This window comes from Triticum aestivum, chromosome 1D (genome assembly GCF_018294505.1).
Source record: "Triticum aestivum cultivar Chinese Spring chromosome 1D, IWGSC CS RefSeq v2.1, whole genome shotgun sequence".
NCBI classification, from domain to species: Eukaryota; Viridiplantae; Streptophyta; class Magnoliopsida; order Poales; family Poaceae; genus Triticum; species Triticum aestivum.
The window spans coordinates 238,911,902-238,931,000 of NC_057796.1; positions in this window are offsets into that span (position 1 = coordinate 238,911,902).

The window sequence follows — 19,099 nt, forward strand, 5'->3', positions numbered from 1 at the left end:
AGTCCGCTCTTTGCATTCTCCAAGAGGCCATCCCTCCCGAAGATATTGCGCATCTCCGACCTTTCACCGTGGCCAAGGAAGCATGGCAACATGCTGTTTCCATTTACAATGGAAGTGCAAGCATTCAACGCTCCAACTATGAAGTGGTTCAAGATGAAGCCGATGAGTTTGCAATGAATGAAGATGAAGAACCTCGTGAGCTTTACCGGAGATTAACCACTCTCGCGGTCTCACTCCGAGATCATGGGAGCAAGGATACGGATGACAATTGGATCAAGCGCAAGTTTCTCAAGGCCATGATGCCTTACCATAAGGCCATGTTGTAGGATCGAAAGTATGTCTAGAGGGGGGTGATTAGACTACTTGACCAAATAAAAATCTAGCCATTTCCCAATTTTAAGTCTTGGCAGATTTTAGCAACTTTAGAACAAGTCAAGCAATCAACCTACACATGCAAGTCTAAGGGTATAGCAGCGGAATGTAAAACATTGCATATGAAGGTAAAGGGAGGAGTTTGGAGGGAGCAAACGCAATGTAGACACAGAGATTTTTTCCCGTGGTTCCGATAGGTGGTGCTATCGTACATCCACGTTGATGGAGACTTCAACCCACGCAGGTAATGGTTGCGCGAGTCCACGAAGGGCTCCACCCACGAAGGGTCCACGAAGAAGCGACCTTGTCTATCCCACCATGGCCATCGCCCATGAAGGACTTGCCTCACTAGGGTAAATCTTCACGAAGTAGGCGATCTCCTTGCCCGTACAAACTCCTTGGTTCAACTCCACAATCTTGTCGGAGGCTCCCAAGTGACACCTAACCAATCTAGGAGACACCACTCTCCAAAAGGTAATAGATGGTGTGTTGATGATGAACTCCTTGCTCTTGTGCTTCAAATGATAGTCTCCCCAACACTCAATTCTCTCTCACAGATTTGGATATGGTGGAAAGATGATTTGAGTGGAAAGCAACTTGGGGAAGGCTAGAGATCAAGATTTATGTGGTTGGAATGGAATATCTTGGTCTCAACACATGAGTAGGTGGTTCTCTCTCAGAAAATGTATGCTGGAAGTGTAGGCACGTTCTGATGGCTCTCCTCCATGAATGAAGGAAGGGTGGAGGGGTATATATAGCCTCCACACAAAATCTAACCGTTACACACAATTCACCAAACTCGGTGGGACCGAATCAGAAAACTCGGTCAGACTGATTTAGTTCAAAATGTGAACGTCAGGCTTTTCGGTGGGACCGACATGTCAACTCGGTGGGACCGATTCCATTAGGGTTGTTAGGGCATAACATAATCTCGGTGAGACCGATTACACAAACTCGGTAGGACCGACTTTGGTAATAAGCTAACCAGAGAGTTGGTCAGGCAAACTCGGTGGGACCGATTCGCTCATCGCGGTGAGACCGAAACGTTACGAAAGGGAAACAGAGAGTTTTCATTGCGAACTCGGTGGGACCGATCGCTCATCTCGGTTGGACTGAAATGTTACGAAAGGGAAACAGAGAGTTTGATATCCCATCTCGGTGAGACCGAGATCCCTATCGGTGAGACCGAAGTGACTAGGGTTTCTGGCAGTGGCTATGTCAAATGAACTCGGTGGCGCCGGATAGATCAAATCGGTAGGGCCGAGTTCGACTTTTGGTTTGGGACATATGTGGAAATGAGAAAGTGGTTGAGGGCTTTTGGAGCATATCACTAAGCATTTTGAGCAAGCAAGCCATTAAGCAAAACCTCATCCCCTTTTAATAGTATTGGCTTTTCCTATGGACTCAATGTGATCTTGGATCACTAAAATGAAAATGTAGAGTCTTGAGCTTGAGCCAATGTGTGTCCTTAGCATTTTGAGGGGTCCACATTCGTGATCCATGCCATGCCAATCATTGAACTTTCTAAAATGATCATCTTGAAATAGTACTAGTTCAATGAGCTATATGTTGTTAGTAATTACCAAAACCACCCAGGGATAGTTGCACTTTAAATCTCCCCCATTTTGGTAATTGATGACAACATATAGATCAAAGCTTCGACAATTGATAATAAGATTGAAATACATCATCGCTTTGAGAAGTATGTGATAAGCAAGAGCTCCCCTAAATTTGTGCATTATTTAAAATTTGCTTTTGAATGCAAATGCACAATCGATTAGGATCATGGGTTACTCTTCCATGTCCCATACATCTTGGTGGAGCGCTCAAAATGATAGGAATTAAAACATGCACTCATCACCAAGCAAATATTAAAGTATGATATGATCAAACACATGACCATACAAGTATCTCACACACAGACATAAAGTATCAAACAAGCACACAAAAGTTTCAACCAAATAACAAGAGAGACAAAAAGCAACACCATCTCTCGAAGCCTATGATCTATGCATTTCTCCCCCTTTGGCAACAAGTTACCAAAAAGTTTGAAAATGCATAGTGCTATGCGTCTCTCAGGCTTGGTCTTCGGGAGATGGTATAGAGAGAACTCCAAGGACTAAGGCATCAGTTGAAGTTGTTGGAGCTGGTGGAGTGGAACCTGGAGGTGGCACTGAAGTTGTTGTTGCTGGTGCAGACGAAGTAGCTCTTGTATCTGGCACTGGCACTGCAGCTGACCTCTGACCTCTTGGCACTCACTGAAAAGCATCTGTAGTACCCTGTCCTTTCTTCTCCTCTGCTTCCTCCTGGAGCTGGTCAACAGTTGTCTGTATCTCAGTTATTTTCAGATCAAGATCATAAAACTTGGTCTCGATGATCCTCTCCAAGCTCTCCTGATTCTGAGTCAGGGTGGCCAAGCCCTTCTCAATCCTCAAAGTTACTTGAATCAGATAGGCTAACTGATCTTGTTTGCTTTTTAAGAACACCTGAGATGCCTCCTCAACACTTGGCATCTTTGCAGCCTTTTCTGCCTTTGCCTTTGCTCTTTTCTCTTGTGCTTGCACTGAGGTGGGATCATCCTCATTCATGATAACAGTGTTATCTTCAAATTCTGGGTGCAAAGGTAAATGCTCCTTGTCCAACAAGTAAGTGCCTGTGCCCATCTTGGAGTTGATGAGCACCTGAATGTGTGGAGCATACCCACAAGATCTTTTCTGATCAGCAACTGTCCTCTTGATTGTTTCAACAATCAGACTCATGACCTTGAATTTTTTGAGGGACATCAAATATCTGCAGCAAGTTGATTGAATGTCCTCTAATCATCTTGTGATCTCCAGATTTGGGTAACAGAGTGTGCCTCAAGATTGTGTTGATTGTAGGTAGACCAGACAACAAATAATGCACAGATCCAAACTTGTGGGTTTCCAAAGCTTTGTCTGGGATCTCCTTGTACATATTTTCCATAGAGTTGTGGTCTTTTTTATTCTTGGCATACACATCCAAATCATCCTCATGCTCTTCTGGGGCATTGATCAACTTGGCCCACTCATCAACAGTTGATTGGTACCTTGTACCTTCAGACATCCATACTATTCTACCATCTGGATAGAAATGAGCTGTTAAATAGAACTGCATAATGAGCTCATCATTCCATTTGGTAAGCTTCTGTCCCACAAACTTTTCAACTCCACAAGCTTTAAAGCTTTCATGCACTCCTGGAAAATAATCTTCAGTCTCATCAATGAATTCCCAATCAACCCACTTCATATCACAAACTATGTGTTTCTTGTCCAACAGAATGGTCTCATAGAAATCTTGTTGTTCTTTGGTGTGGAACCTGTAGTCCACAGCAGTCCTCCTCCTCACAGCATAGGGATCAGACTGTCTCCACAGTCTCAGTCCTACATCCTTCCTGATGTGCATGTCCTCAGCCACTGGATGAGTGTCATTGTGGTCTAGAATCTTTGGTTTCAGTTTTCTCAGCACTTGGGCTTCAGCATCTTCTTCTTCAACCTCAGGCACTGGGGCCTTGTTCTTCTCTTTAGCTGGTATGTTCCTGGTGCTTCTCTTGGGCTTAGAAGACTTCTGAGCTTGAGCAGTAGCTTTGGGTGCAGTTTTGGGCTTTGATGGAGCAGCCCCTGACTTAATTGCATCCCCCATAAGCTTTTGGGACTTGGGTGCTGGTGCATCATCATCTTCTTCATCTTCATCTAATGAGTGCCTTTCAAATTCTGCCATGGGGTCCACCTTCTTGCACCATCTTCCTCTCTTTCTCTCCTTCTTCTTCTTACCCTCACCAGCAGCCTCCAGTTGATTTGGAAGGTTCCTGAGTGGAGGCCCTGGCCTTAGACATTGGAACTCTTTTAGCTCGTGCCTTCTTGTTCAAGCCAGGCTTTGTTGCAGCTGCAGCTCCATATTCCTTCTTCAGCACTTTCTTCTTGGAGCTCACTTCCTCCTCAACAGCCACATAGTCCTCATCCTCAGAACCTGAGGTTCTCTTCTTCCTTGATCTGGTGGCTGCCTTGGGCAAATTACTTGGAGTGCTCCCGCTGCCCTCATCATAGCTGCTTGAGGGACTAGTGACCTCACTCATTTGCACTTGCTCTTCTGATTTGTTCTGGCTATCACTCTGGTCAGACATTCTGGCAAGCAAACTGACAGTAGACCCTGTGAATAGATATAGATGAGGTAGAGTGGATGAGCATCACAAAGTGCAGAGTTTTTGCAAAACAGATGAGTCAAAAACTTAGTTTTAGTTCTCCACAGAAAGCATTTCGGAGCTACCGATTTGTTAAACTCGGTGACACCGAAGCAACTTTTGTAGTCTAAACTAGTGAACTCGGTCAGACCGAGTCACAGTTCGGTGGCTCCAAGATTGCTAAGGTTTCACAGAGAATTGAACTCGGTCGCACCGATTTGCAATTTTCGGTCAGACCAAAAAACGCATGTGCAATGGCCTAAGCCAAATCAATGAGACCAATTTCTACAACTCGGTCGGTCCGAGATGAGTTCGACGGAGACCTAACCCTAAATTTTTGAATCAAACCTAACCTAAAGGAGGTTTTCTCTAGATAGATTGATTTCATACGTGGTAATGATCATGGCAAAGCAATGTGCTAGGAATCGGAGTAAGGAATTAGCACACAAGGTCGAACTCATACCCTAGTTCGGTGGGAGTTCTCTACGGCGACAACGGCGGGGCAGAATCCCGTTGACGGCGATGGAGACTAGTGGCGGGAGGTCGCTGGCGACGAAGAGATGATCCGGAGACCCGAGGCGGCAGAGCAGGACACGCGCGGGATGGAGAGTTTTGAAGAAATTTCCAAAATCTCACCCATGGGTATATATATCCTGACCCTATGGTGTGACCGAGTGGAACAACTCGGTGGCACCGAGATGCAGAATCGCAAGCGGTTACTGCAACTCGGTGTGACCGAAAAGTTCAAATCGGTTGCACCGAGATTGAAAACCTAGATCAACTCAGTGAACTCGGTGTGACCGAAGTGGATGGATCGGTCATACCGAAATGCACAGAGAGGTTTTGGAAGTTTAAGTCTATGATGAATCGGGGACTCCGAGTGCTCCTCACACAGAGTGGTTCGAATCTGACTTGATCAAACTTTGTGATGTAGCATGAATAGAGTTTGAGACGAGAGAAGCATAGATAGCTAGAGGGCGTTCTTAGGCATTCTTGTCCATCCACTTGGCAAAAGAAAAAGAGCCAATCAATCAAAATGACAAGTGGATGTCCTCGAATGAAATAAATATGCAATCAACATGCTCACACAATAAAATGGCAAATGAAATATGTGACAAAGCATGCACAAACACTCTAGCATCTATCAAGCAATTGGCGATGACTAGGTCATCTATATATGAGTATATTGAATTAGGAGTCAAATGAGAACATTGGGGTTACCACTTTTACATAAAGCATTGTTGTGTTCACACCATTAGAGTTGCTTTAGCTCAATTGATTAGAGTAAAGCTCCCCTAGATGTGATATCTCCCCTAAGAGGGATGAACTAACCTTGGGTTTTGTCGATGATGACTTCATATAGATGTTGAAGATGTGGACGCTCAATGTTGATGTAGATCATTCGGAGCAATCCATTGGAGTGAGTTGCACTTTCAATACCTACATGGGTTAGTCCCACAAGGAACAAACAAGGATATCCATAGACATAGAGTGATGTACACATAAGATGATGTCCATGAAAGCATTAGGTTACCTTGTCCCTTGTCTTACCAACAAGAGGGTTTGTGACTCCTTGAACTAGTGCAAGATGTGGAAGTGGTTTGCACATGTTCTTGCCAAGATGATATGAGTGAAATATGTTGGCGGAGTCACCCTCAAGAACTCTCTAGTTCTTCTTCTTCGGGATCCACATCATCTTGATGGGAATCCTTGGTGTTGTAGTCGTACTTAATGAGGTAGAACTTGATGTAGTCTTGGGAACCCACTTGACCAAGGCCTTAGGAGCTTTTCAAATGCATCAATCTCCTCTTGAAGCTTGTCCTTGCCTTTTTGCTTGTGGTCTTGTTGTGGAAGATCATCTTGAGCTTGTGTCCCTTGGAAAGAAGTAGGATCATACTTCTCATGTTGAGGGACAAACTTCGTCTTGGGGTATTGATCTTCTTCCCACTCAACTCCATTGGCATTGAACTTCCATTCAAAACCAACACCTTGATTCTTCCGGTGCCTTCCTTGCTTGCGTACAATTTCCTCAAATTGCTTACTCCCGGCAAGGCTCTTGTAAACACCTTTCTCTATAATTCCCTTCAATAAGCTATTTTCTTGCTCAAGTGTAACTTGGCTAAGAGAATCATTAGTGGAATCAAGAGAACTACTAGAACCAACAACATTGGATTTGACATGATTGTTGTTACTACTAGAAGAAGAATCTTTCTTACTCTTGTTGCTAGTTTTAACTTGTGGCATGTAAGTAGACAAGAGTAAATGCTTGGCAATGTAAGAAGAACTTTTCTTGCGAAGATCATCATTGATTGCTTTTAAGAACCCATGCTCTTGCTCAAGGTTGAGCCTTTCAAAGCGTAACTTCTCATGAGTCTTTAAAAGTTCTCGATGATCTTCCAAGGTAGTTTCATGAGCTAACTTAAGAGTGGTTAGTTTTTTAGTTAGCCGCTCAATATCCTTCTTATCATCATCATTCATTTTATCTTGATTAGCATGATTATAGCAAATTCATCATTGTTTTCATCACTAGAGTTGTCAACAAGTAAATCATCATCACCTAGCAAGTCATCTTCATCACTATTGAAATCAACATACTCGGGGTGTGATACCTTTGGACCTTTAGCCATGAAGCATCTTCCAATTCCTTCATTCGAGTCTCCTTGAATATTTACTTGGGGTGCCTTGGGCATCCCCAAGCTTGAGCTCTTGCCTCTCCTCCTTCTCCTCACATGGAGACCTCCTCGATCTTCGAACACTTCATCCACACAAAACTCAACAGAAAGCTCGGTAAGATCCGTTAGTATAATAAAGCAAATCACTACTCTAAGTACTGTTGCAAACCAATTCATATTTTGTTTTTGCATTGTAGCTACTGTAATACAACTTTTCCATGGCTTAATCCACTGATAGAAATTGATAGTTTCATCAAAACAAGCAAACTATGCATCAAAAACAGAATCTGTCTCAAACAGGACAGTCTGTAGTAATCTGAACATTCACCATACTTCTGGTAGTCCAAAAATTCTGAAAAAATAGGAAAAATTAAAAATTTGTATAAAAAAACAGTGCAACAAGTTTCAGAACCGTTTGACGTTCCAGTAAAAAATATAAAATCGCGCACTACAGCCTAAGTTTCTGTTTTGTACCGCACAAACCAACAAGCAATGTAAACATCCTAAAGGCAAATCTTGGCACATTATTTTTGTTTTTAAACTTTATGAAAGCACAAAACAGAAACAAATGACTCTCTAAACTTCCGGGTTGTCTCCTGGCAGCGCTTTCTTTAAAGCCATTAAGCTAGGCATATAGTGCTCAAGTAATGGATCCACCCGGATCCCAAGGTATATCAAAGCCAATTTTAATTAACAATGATTTGTAATTTAGTAGTGAGCACAAAGTAACATATATCATGCAAAAACGAAGTCTAACTCTCTTCCTATGCATCGGCATGTCATAAAAGAACAATTCATGCACACAAAGTAAAGGCCAATACATAGCATAAGCAGTTTCTTGCAATTTTATCGTGTTGGAAACATGGAGAGGCGGAGATGTAGTTCCTCTCTCATAATAATTGCAAGTAGGAGCAGCAAGCACATGCATATTATATCTATCAAAATCATCATGTGTAGTAGTGAAACGCAGCCCATCAATATAATTCTTAATAAGGTCAAACTTCTCCGATATAGTGTAGTCGGGAGAATTCAAAAAGATAATAGGAGTATCATGCGTGGGTGCAATAGCAACAATTTCATGTTTAACATAAGGAACTATAGCAAGTTAATCTCCATAAGCATAATTCATATTGGCATCATGGCCACAAGCATAAGAAGCATCAAGTTCATCAAAAAGGGATATTTCAAAAGAATCAACGGGAACATAACAATCATCATAGCAATCATCCTTCAGCAAGCACGAAGGGAAATTAAACAATGTATGAGTTGAAGAGTTAATCTCATTAGAAGGTGGGCACGGGTAGCTAATCCGCTCTTCCTCCTTTTGTTGTTCTCTCTCCTCATCATCTTTTTCATCCAATGAGCCCACAGTTTCACCAATTCCTTCTTCCGTAGACTCCTGCCAAATATTAGTCTCTTCTTGGACAGTGGAGACTCTCTCAATAAAATCATCAATATCGGAATTGAATTCATAATTCTCGTAGCAATATTTAAGGATAGCTAAATTTTCAGGTCTATAAACTGAATCATCAAAATCTTTGAACTCTTTAAACAAAGATTCAATTTCACATGCACCCTTAAAAGCAACAAATTCTTCTATTTGTTCCACATCATAGTAATCATATATACCATTAGCATAAGAAGCCAAGGTTTTATTATCATTAAATATGCATGAAAAGGGAAGGTGTGGAGCCTTCATCCTGGAGCAACAAGTATAATCATATCTCAAGCATAGTTGCCTAGCATACGAATACAACATATAAATTTGATCCCATAATAGTTTCCCTTTTTGAGTCAAGCGATAATCCCTAAAGTATTCACGTTGATCCAACATGTCTCCCATAACATAATTGAATGGGGTTTTCTCAGGATTATCAAAGTAGTACATAATATCTTTCACATAATGAGCATCGAGGGTTTTAGGAGGTTCCCCATCTCCATGAGTAACAAGTAAACCTAATTTTTTTTGGTATTTCGTGTTCCATATCCATAACTAAACATATAGAACAACTTAAACAGCAAAAAAAATTACTTAGTGATAAAGCAAACAAGCACACACGAGAATATTCACCCCACGCTATTGCTCCCCGGCAACGGTGCCAGAAAAAGGTCTTGATAACCCACAAGTATAGGGGATCAATTGTAGCCTCTTTCGATAAGTAAGAGTGTCGAACCCAACGAGGAGCTAAAGGTAGAACAAATATTCCCTCAAGTTTTATCGACCACCGATACAACTCTACGCACGCTTGACGTTCGCTTTACCTAGAACAAGTATAAAACTAGAAGTACTTTGTAGGTGTAACGGGATAGGTTTGCAAGAATATAAAGAGCACGTAAATAAAAACTAGGGGCTGTTTTAAGTAAAGAAGCAATAAAGTTAGTATACCGAGTGTGGAAAAGTGGTGGTAGGAGTTGTGAAATTGTCCTTAAGCAATTGACTACTTTACTAGACCGATAGCAAGTTTTATGTGGGAGAGGCCACTGCTAGCATGTCATCCCTGACTTGGAATTCTATGCACTTATGATTGGAACTATTAGCAAGCATCCGCAACTACTAACGTTCATTAAGGTAAAACCCCATAGCATTAAGATATATTGGTCCCCCTTCAATCCCGTATGCATCAATTTCTATGCTACGTTGAAGCTTCTGTCACTCTTTCCCTCCAATACATAGTCCTATCAACATACAACTAACCCTATGGTGTGATCCACGCACGCACTCATATGATGGGCACCAAAGGACAGCAACATAACCACAAGCAAATTAAACCAACCATAGCAATTCACCAATTACCGATAGGACAAGGAAAATCTACTCAGACATCATAGGATGTCAACACATCATTGGATAATAATATGAAGCATAAAGAACCATGTTCAAGTAGAGGGTACAGTGGGTTGCGGGAGAGTGGACCGCTATAGATAGATGGGGGAAGGTGTTTGAGATGTTGGTGAAGATGACGGAGGTGTTGGTGTAGATTGCGGTGATGATGATGGCCCCGGCGGTGTTCCGGCGCCACCGGGAGAGAGGGGGAGAGAGCCCCCCTTCTTCTTCTTATTCCTTGACCTTCTCCCTAGATGGGAGAAGGGTTTCCCCTTAGGTCCATGGCCTCCATGGCGGCGGAGGGGCGAGAGCCCCTCCGAGATTGGATCTGTCTCTCTGTCTCTCTCTGTTTCTGCGCTCCCTGATTCTGCCCTTTCACCGTTTCTTATATTCCCGGAGATCCGTAACTCCGATTGGGCTGAAATTTGGACACAAATTTTATCCGGATGTTGGCTTTCTTGCGGCGAAAGAAGGGCACCAACCGCCTCACGGGGTGGCCACGAGGGCCCAGGGCGCGCCTGACCCCCTGGGGCGCGCCCCTCACCCTCGTGGGCCCCTCGGGCATCGTCTCGCGTTGATTCCATTTCCCAAAATTCACATATATTCCAAAAAAAATCTCTGTCAGTTTTTATCCCGTTTGGACTCCGTTTGATATGGATTTTCTGTGAAACAAAAAACATGCAACAAACAGGAACTGGCACTGGGCACTGGATCAATATGTTAGTCCCAAAAATAGTATAAAAAGTTGCCAAAAGTATATAAAAGTTGTAGAATATTGGCATGGAACAATCAAAAATTATAGATACGACGGAGACGTATCAGAGCATATCACTAAGCATTTTGAGCAAGCAAGCCATTAAGCAACACCTCATCCCCTTTTAATAGTATTGGCTTTTCCTATGGACTCAATGTGATCTTGGATCACTAAAATGAAAATGTAGAGTCTTGAGCTTGAGCCAATGTGTGTCCTTAGCATTTTGAGGGGTCCACATTCCTGATCCATGCCATGGCAATCACTGAACTTTCTGAAATGATCATCTTGAAATAGTATTAGTTCAATGAGCTATATGTTGTTAGTAATTACCAAAACCACCCAGGGATAGTTACACTTTCACATGTCCTCCGTCATCCGTCAAAGGCCGGACTTCCACACCTTGTCCTCAAGTGAAGTGTTGGATGAGTTTGTGGCAATGAGGATCTTGGACAAGACCGCCGACAATGCGGTGTTGCATTCTCAACGCACAAAGAAGCCTAACCTTGCCTTGAAGGCCAAGGCTAGTGTGGAAGAAGAGGATGAAGAGGAAGAAGAGGAGAGTAACCCCGAAGATACAAAATATGCTTATCATGAGCACATGGTTCTCGCTTCAAGGCAATTTTGGAGCAAGAAGAACTCAAGGCCCAACTTCAATAAGAACAACCTTAGTGGCACCAAGGGCAAGCAATGTGTGAGGACATGCTATAATTGTGGCAATGTGAGCCACTTTGTTGCGGAGTGCCCATATGAGAAGAGGGAAGACAATGGTGGCAAGCTTATCCGAATAGACAAGGCCAAGTCCTTCCCCAACAAGAACAACTTCACCAAGAAGACTCCTCCCAAGGGGTTGGTGGCACAAGAAGAGTACAATGAGGATGATGATGACGGTGAGACGGTTGCCATGGCCTCCGTTGCCATTGCCTCAACTCCACGGGTGTCCCTCTTTGATTCGTCCAATGACAATATCACCGCCAAGTGCCTCATGGCTAAAGGCACTAACAGGTACCCCAACATCAAAGCCATCATCATTACTAATCCTTCTTTGACGTGTTGCATTGATGAAAGTGATGTGTCTAATGAGGAGGAAAATGAATTTGAGTCTATTATGAGTAAGCTCAAGGGTAAATCCAAGAAGCACTTTGTTGCTCTCTTGGAACAACTTGGTGAAGCCAATGACATGATCGAGGCTCATGAAGAAACCATCTCTAAGATGGAGGGGCATAGTCGTGACTATACCGATGAGATATCGGATCTCTCTAATGCGCTTGAGGAAGAGCGTGGTCATCGTTTGGCTCTTGAGGAGTCACACAACGATGATCATGCTAATTTAAAGAAAGATCTTGATCATGCTTTTGTTGTATCTCGTGTGCTCAATTCCAAGAAGGCCAAACTTGGGGTTGATCTTGCTAGACTCAAGGGGGAGTTTGATATACTTTACAAGGCTCACAAGGCCTTGAAGGGTACTCATGCTAGCCTTAAAGAGTCTCATGATCAACTCCAAGTGAAGCTAACCAAGGAGAAAGCCACATTTCTCCACATGGTTTTATTGATAATGCAAATGCTACTAACCCGTGTTGTGAGCATGTGCATCTTGTGGAGGAGAATGCTAAGTTGAAGGAGCAACTTGAGAAAGGCCTTGTGTCCTGCATACAAGGTGAGAAGAACCTCAACGACCTTTTGAGCAATCAAAAGGAAGTTGTGGCCAAGGAGGGAATTGGGTTTCCTCTCAAGCCCAAGAACAAGAAGAAGAATGACAAGGCCAAACGACCTCCACCTCTCAAGCAAACTTTTGTGAAGGAGGGAGAGGGTGCTTATAAGGAGAAGAAGAACAAGGAGAAGGGTGGTGGTGTCAAGAAGGGCAATGCCACCCCTTCCAACAAAGCCGACGACTTTAACCCTTCTTATGTGTTATGTCGTGCAAGTGATGGGCATGTTTATGCTAAATTTGTTTGTTCTCCTTATGAGTACATTGAATGGTCTATTTGGGTTCCTAAGACCCTTGTTACTAACATCAAAGGACCCATTACAAAATGGGTACCTAAAACCAAGCATTGATCTCTTGTAGGTGTTTTCTTCCGGTGGGGGATCATGGTTGCTCGATAGTGGAGCCGCAAATCATATGAACGGAAGCAAGGACTTGGTGGTGGACATGCACAAGATTTCATCTATGCCCACCAATGTCGAGTGGGGTGATGCCTCGTCTTCTAAGGTATTGGGTCTTGGCAAGGTTGTCATTTCTCATGATCTCACGATCGAGAAAGTCATGATTGTTGAGTCCCTTGCTTATAATTTACTTTCCGTTCGTCAACTTGCACTCATGGGCTTTGCCACTTTCTTTGATATTGATACCGTCGCCCTCTTGTGGAGCAAGACTCTTAAAGTATCCTTTGTTGGGCATGTCGAGAACGGTCTTTATGTGATTAACTTTTCGGAGCGACCCACTAAGACCGCGACATGCCTAATGGCTAAAGTTGACGTGGGATGGCTTTGGCATCGCCGTTTAGCCCATGCCAATATGAGATCTTTGCAAAGTCTTCTCAAGGGTGACAATGTCCGTGGACTAACAAATGTTAGTTTTGCCAAAGATCGTGCTTGCAGTGCTTGTATCGAAGGAAAGCTACATGAGAAGGCTCACCCTCCCACGACTATCATCTACTCGAAGAGGCCTTTGGAGCTCCTTCACTTGGATCTCTTTGGGCCTCCATCCTTTGATAGTCTTGGGGGTAGAAAGTATTGCTTGGTGATTGTGGATGATTATTCAAGATACACTTGGGTATACTTCTTCAAGAGGAAGAGTGAGACCCAACAAACCGTGATTGACTTTGCAAATGAAGCTCAACGTCAACACAATACAAAGATCTTGACAATAAGAAGTGACAACGACACCGAGTTCAAGAATTGCACCTTGGATGAGTTTCTTAGTGACGAGGGGATTAAGCATCAATATTTCGCAGCTTACACCCCTCAACAAAATGGTGTAGCGGAGAGGAAGAACCGGACGTTGATGGATGCGGCAAGGACCATGATGGCGGAATTCAAGTCTCCATACAACTTTTGGGCCAAAGCCATCAACACCACTTGTCATGCATCCAATCGGCTCTATCTCCGCAAAGGTTTGAACAAGACTCCATATGAGATACTCACCGGCAACAAGCCCAACCTCAAGTACTTCCGGGTGTTCGGGTGTAAGTGTTTCATTCTCAAGAAAGGTGTTCGCTTGTCTAAATTTGAGGCTAGAGCTCATGAGGGCATATTTGTTGGTTATGATACAAACTCTCATGCTTACTGTGTCCTTAATAAGTCCACGGGACTTATTGAGGAGACGTGTAACATGGAGTTTGATGAGAATAACGGCTCCCAAGTGGAGCAAAGTGGTACTTATGACGTAGGTGATGAAATTCCTCCCCAAGCCATAAGAAGAATGGGTGTTGGTCATATCCTACCCATTGAGGAACCCCTTGTGGCCGAAGGAGAAGGACAATGTTCCACTCAAGTGGAACCATCACCAACCCAAGACCCACATGCTTCCGAAGAACAAAGTGAAGTCCCTCAACCAAATGAACAAGATCAAGGGCAATTCAACCTCAAGTTGGTGGTGATCCACCAAGTGATGCCCAAGGTCGAGTTCTCACCACCGAGCAAGTTCAAGATCAAGAGCAGGCTCAAGATCAAGAACAAGCTCAAGATGATCAAGTTACCGCTTCTCAACTCTCTCCTGAGGAGGAATTGGAGCGTCGTGCCGCCAAGATTGCATCCAAGCTCACTACCAAATATCATCTCATGATGAATGTGCTTGGAAGCTTAAGAAAGGGGGTAAGCACTCGTAGGCAATTAGCAAACTATTGTGAACATCACGCGTTTGTTTCTTGTGTTGAACCCCAAAAGGTCTATGGGGCGCTCGAGGATCCGGATTGGCTTAATGCCATGCATGAAGAACTCAACAACTTCGAGCACAACAAGGTGTGGAGATTGGTGCCGAGACCAACGGGGAACCATAATGTCATTGGAACCAAGTGGATATTCAAGAACAAGCAAGATGCTCATGGAATCATTGTTCGCAACAAGGCTCGGTTGGTAGCACATGGCTACTCCCAAGTCGAGGGTATCGACTATGGTGAAACCTTTTCTCCCGTTGCTCGCCTTGAATCTATTCGTCTGTTGATTGCTTATACGTCTCATCATAACTTCAAGTTGCAACAAATGGACGTGAAGAGTGCTTTTCTTAATGGCCCTATTAATGAGTTGGTGTATGTCAAACAACCCCCGGTGTTCGAGGATCCCTATTTTCCCGATCATGTGTACCAACTCGATAAGGCACTATATGGCCTTAAACACACCCCACGTGCATGTATGAGCACCTTACCGAGTTGTTGCAAGATCGTGGGTTTGAAATTGGGAAAATCGACCCCGCTCTTTTTTACTAAGAAGGTCAAAGGGGAGTTGTTTGTATGCCAACTATATGTTGATGATATTATCTTTGGTTCCCCTAACAAAGCTTTCAATGAGGAATTTGCCGCTCTCATGACCTTGAAGTTCAAGATGTCCATGATGGGAGAGTTGAAGTTCTTTCTCGGGTTCGAAATCAAGCAAAGAAGAGAAGGAACCTTCATCAACCAAGCCAAATATACTCAAGACATGCTCAAGAGATTCAAGCTAAGTGATGTGAAGCCAGCTTCCAGTCCAATGCCCGTCAAATGCTAACTTGACATAGATCCCAATGGTAAAGCGGTGGATCAAAAGGTATATCGCTCCATGATTGGCTCCTTGCTTTACCTTTGTGCATCTAGACTGGATATCATGTTGAGTGTGGGAATTTGTCCACGGTTTCAAGCCGCACCTAAGGAAAGCCACTATGTGGCGGTCAAGCGAATCTTTCGATATTTGGCTCATACCCCAAACTTTGGCTTATGGTACCCAAGAGGAGCAAACTTCAACCTTGTGGGCTTTTCGGACTCAGATTGGGCGGGAGACAAAGTGGATAGGAAGTCAACTTTCGGACGGTGCCAATTTCTTGGTTGCTCTTTGGTGAGTTGGTCTTCTAAGAAGCAAAGTTGTGTGTCTCTCTCGTCCACCAAAGCGGAGTATGTGGCCGCCGGTAGTTGTTGTGCACAACTTCTATGGATGAGGCAAACTTTAAAGGATTACGGTGTCATTTGTGACAAAGTGCCTCTTTGGTGTGACAATGAAAGTGCCATCAAGATTTCTCTCAACCCGGTGCAACACTTCAAGACGAAGCATATTGAGATACGGTATCATTTCATCCGAGATCATATTAGGCGAGGGGAGATCAAGCTCAACTATGTCAACACTCATGATAACCTTGTAGATATCTTCACGATGCCATTGGATGAAGCAAGATTTCACGAGTTAAGGCATGAGCTAAATGTCATTAATTCAAGCAATGTGGCTTGAACCTTTGCACACCCCATCATACTCATCGTGATGTCTTGTTCTAGGTGTAGGCATGTACATAGGGGGAGTATTGTTCTCTCAATGAACTTTTCCTCCCCCCATTATGCATAAATTGATTAAGTCTTTCACATTACCCATTTTTGATGGTACTTGTGCTTTAAAGATGAGTTTTGATCATGGGCCCAAGGTTAAAATCTTCGCCGTGCCATGCCTTTACACTCAAACATAGGTGGCCTCGGCCACCGCCCTTCCTTTTCGAAGGGGAGTTGGAGTTGGTTTCCTTGGGTCTTTTTCGCTCTTGCCTAGTCCTTTATTAGGTCCTAGGTGTTGTGATCTCCAAGTTGTGGTTTTTCTCGTTGGTTGCTTCTTGCTCTTGGAGATCATCACACCATATTCCAGTGTCTTTCTCCATCCCAAGCCTTTCTCTACCTCTTAAACATCTAATCCAATTGCACACATCTTGATCTTGGTATGGGTAATGCTGGCTGGGCGGTACAACCGGTGGCCCGAGCGGTTCAACCGCTGGTACACTCGGTTTGTACCGTCCCAGGAGGACTCCCAGGGGTGTCTAAGCGGTTCCACCGCTCGACCCCAGGTCGTGCTCCTGGCCGGTACTACTACTCGGTTACAGGCGGTACTATTGCTGCCTTCCAGGCAACGGAAGTACCGCCCGCAACCACTGGTTTGTATCAGGAAGGAGTGCAACCGCTCCTAGGAGCGGTACAACCGCTTCGCGTCTGCGGGCATATATATAGGGTCGGGGCCGAAGAGTTTTCTTTTCCCTTCATCCCCTTTCCTCCTCCATCTCCTGCCCTAGCCGCCAGTCGCCATTGCCCCTGCCTCGGAGTGCTCGTCGCACTTCGGATCCGTGGGGTCTTGGTGGATCCGCTCCGTGGAGGCCCCCTCCTTCCCGATCTCTTCCCACGGATGCCGGTAATGCCCTGTTTTCTTCTCCCTAGGGTTTCCCTTCTTCTAGGGCATTACTTGACATTCCGCGTTTATTGTTCAAACTATTGGGTGGAAGAGATCTATATATGCCTCCTGCCTTGTTTGCATTTCTTAGAAGTTAGAATATTGTTAGTTTGATTCAAATCTCATGGATAGTCTTTCTACAACTAGTAGTGCTGCTCTCCCAGCGGTTCTACCGCCTCTAGGGGCGGTACAACCACTGGAGCGGTACTACCGGTTGTAGACCCGGTACAACCGCGATGTCTGAACCACGTAGCACTGTTCTATCTTCTCTGTTTCACAAGCAATCTATTCCTATGCTCGTGTGTGCAATCCTCTCATCTTTGTTGGGTTTCTTGTGTTCTTCCCGTGTGTGTGTGTGCAGGTGGCTCTGGTTCTCGCTCTGCTCCTCGTAGCAAGACCAAGAAGAGGGCTCGGAGATGCAAGCGCCCGGTTGAGACTGATGAAGAAGAAGAAGTTGTGATTCCCACCAAGCCCACTCGTTGTGAGAAGTCTGCCGCTGCCAAGCAACGTGTGGTTATGCCCTTGCACCGGTGGAAAGCAAAGGATTGGGAAGCCTTCCGGACAAAAAATCCATACGAGGTTCCCATTGCGCCTCGTTGGACCACCTTTCAGTTCCGGAATGAGATGCAAGTGAGGATCGTTCATGAACTTTTTTAGCACAATAAGAATAGGTATGCCAAGCAGTGGACCATCTATCTTGATCATTGGAGGGGCAACTTGGAGCATTTTGGTGAGGCTTTGGCTCTTTGTGAGGAGTTTGATTTGGTCAAGCTCATGTCTGTCAACTGTGACTTTGATGTTCAACTCATTCATCGGTTTTATGCCACTGTTCACTTTGGAGAAGATGACGCTTGCACTCTCTCGTTCATGTGTCGTGATGAGCTATTTCAAGTGCCCTGGAGGGCTTTCTGCAATGCCATTGGGTATGAGGATATCGGCCTCGAAGGGAATGGTGGCATTCGTCCTCACGACCATCCCCATTCTATGCCTAAGGAGAAACTTGATCCTCTATACATTCGTGGATGAGGCATTATTGGAGAATCCAAGGATCTTTAGAAGGTCTATTATATCATGCATCGGGTGTTCCGCAATGTGCTTTTGCCCAAGGTTGGAAATCAGGATGAAGTCTATGGGTACCTTGTTGACTTGCTTGTTGCTATGAAGACCAAGGTGGGCTCTGGTGCTACTTTTGATGTGTCCAACTGGATGTGGCACGAGATGTACAACATGGTCATATACAGAAAGGTCCCCATTTATGCTCCTTTTGTCATGTGCTTTATGAACTCAGTGTGGGCTGTTCGCCGCCCTGGAGAGCGTCTCACTTCCCCAGATAACCTCACCGTGCATGAGGTCAAGCAACTCAAGAAGAAGAAGCATGCCGAGCCTCACTTTCCTGCCAATGGTCCCGAGGATGTCTATGCTACTTCAGATGACGAGGACTTTGAGCTGGATCCAGGGGCCAAGCCCTCTTGGGTGACCAAGCTCACTGCTAAAGTGAAGAAGACTTTCTGCCTTCATACCGACATTCATAAGAAGATGTATGAGGCCCATGTCAATGAGAAGCTTGCCAGGCATCGTCAGATTGCTATGATGAAACACCTCAACATGCCTATCAAGAGTGGATCTGAGAAGAGCATCACCCCTGAGGACCGGTGGATCTCTGCGCACAGCACATGGTCTGATGATGAGGCTCCTCGCCAGCCTTCTACCTCCTTTGCTGCTGATGATGATATCATGGAGGACGCTGACAAGGACGATGATGAGGAGTCTGATGATGATGAGGATCCAGATGCGACCGAGGAGTCAGAGGAGGACTATTGAGCTCTGGGGCGCTAGCTTCGCTCTTTTCCTTTTTGGTGTCTTGATGCCAAAGGGGGAGAGAGTTCTATTAGGTC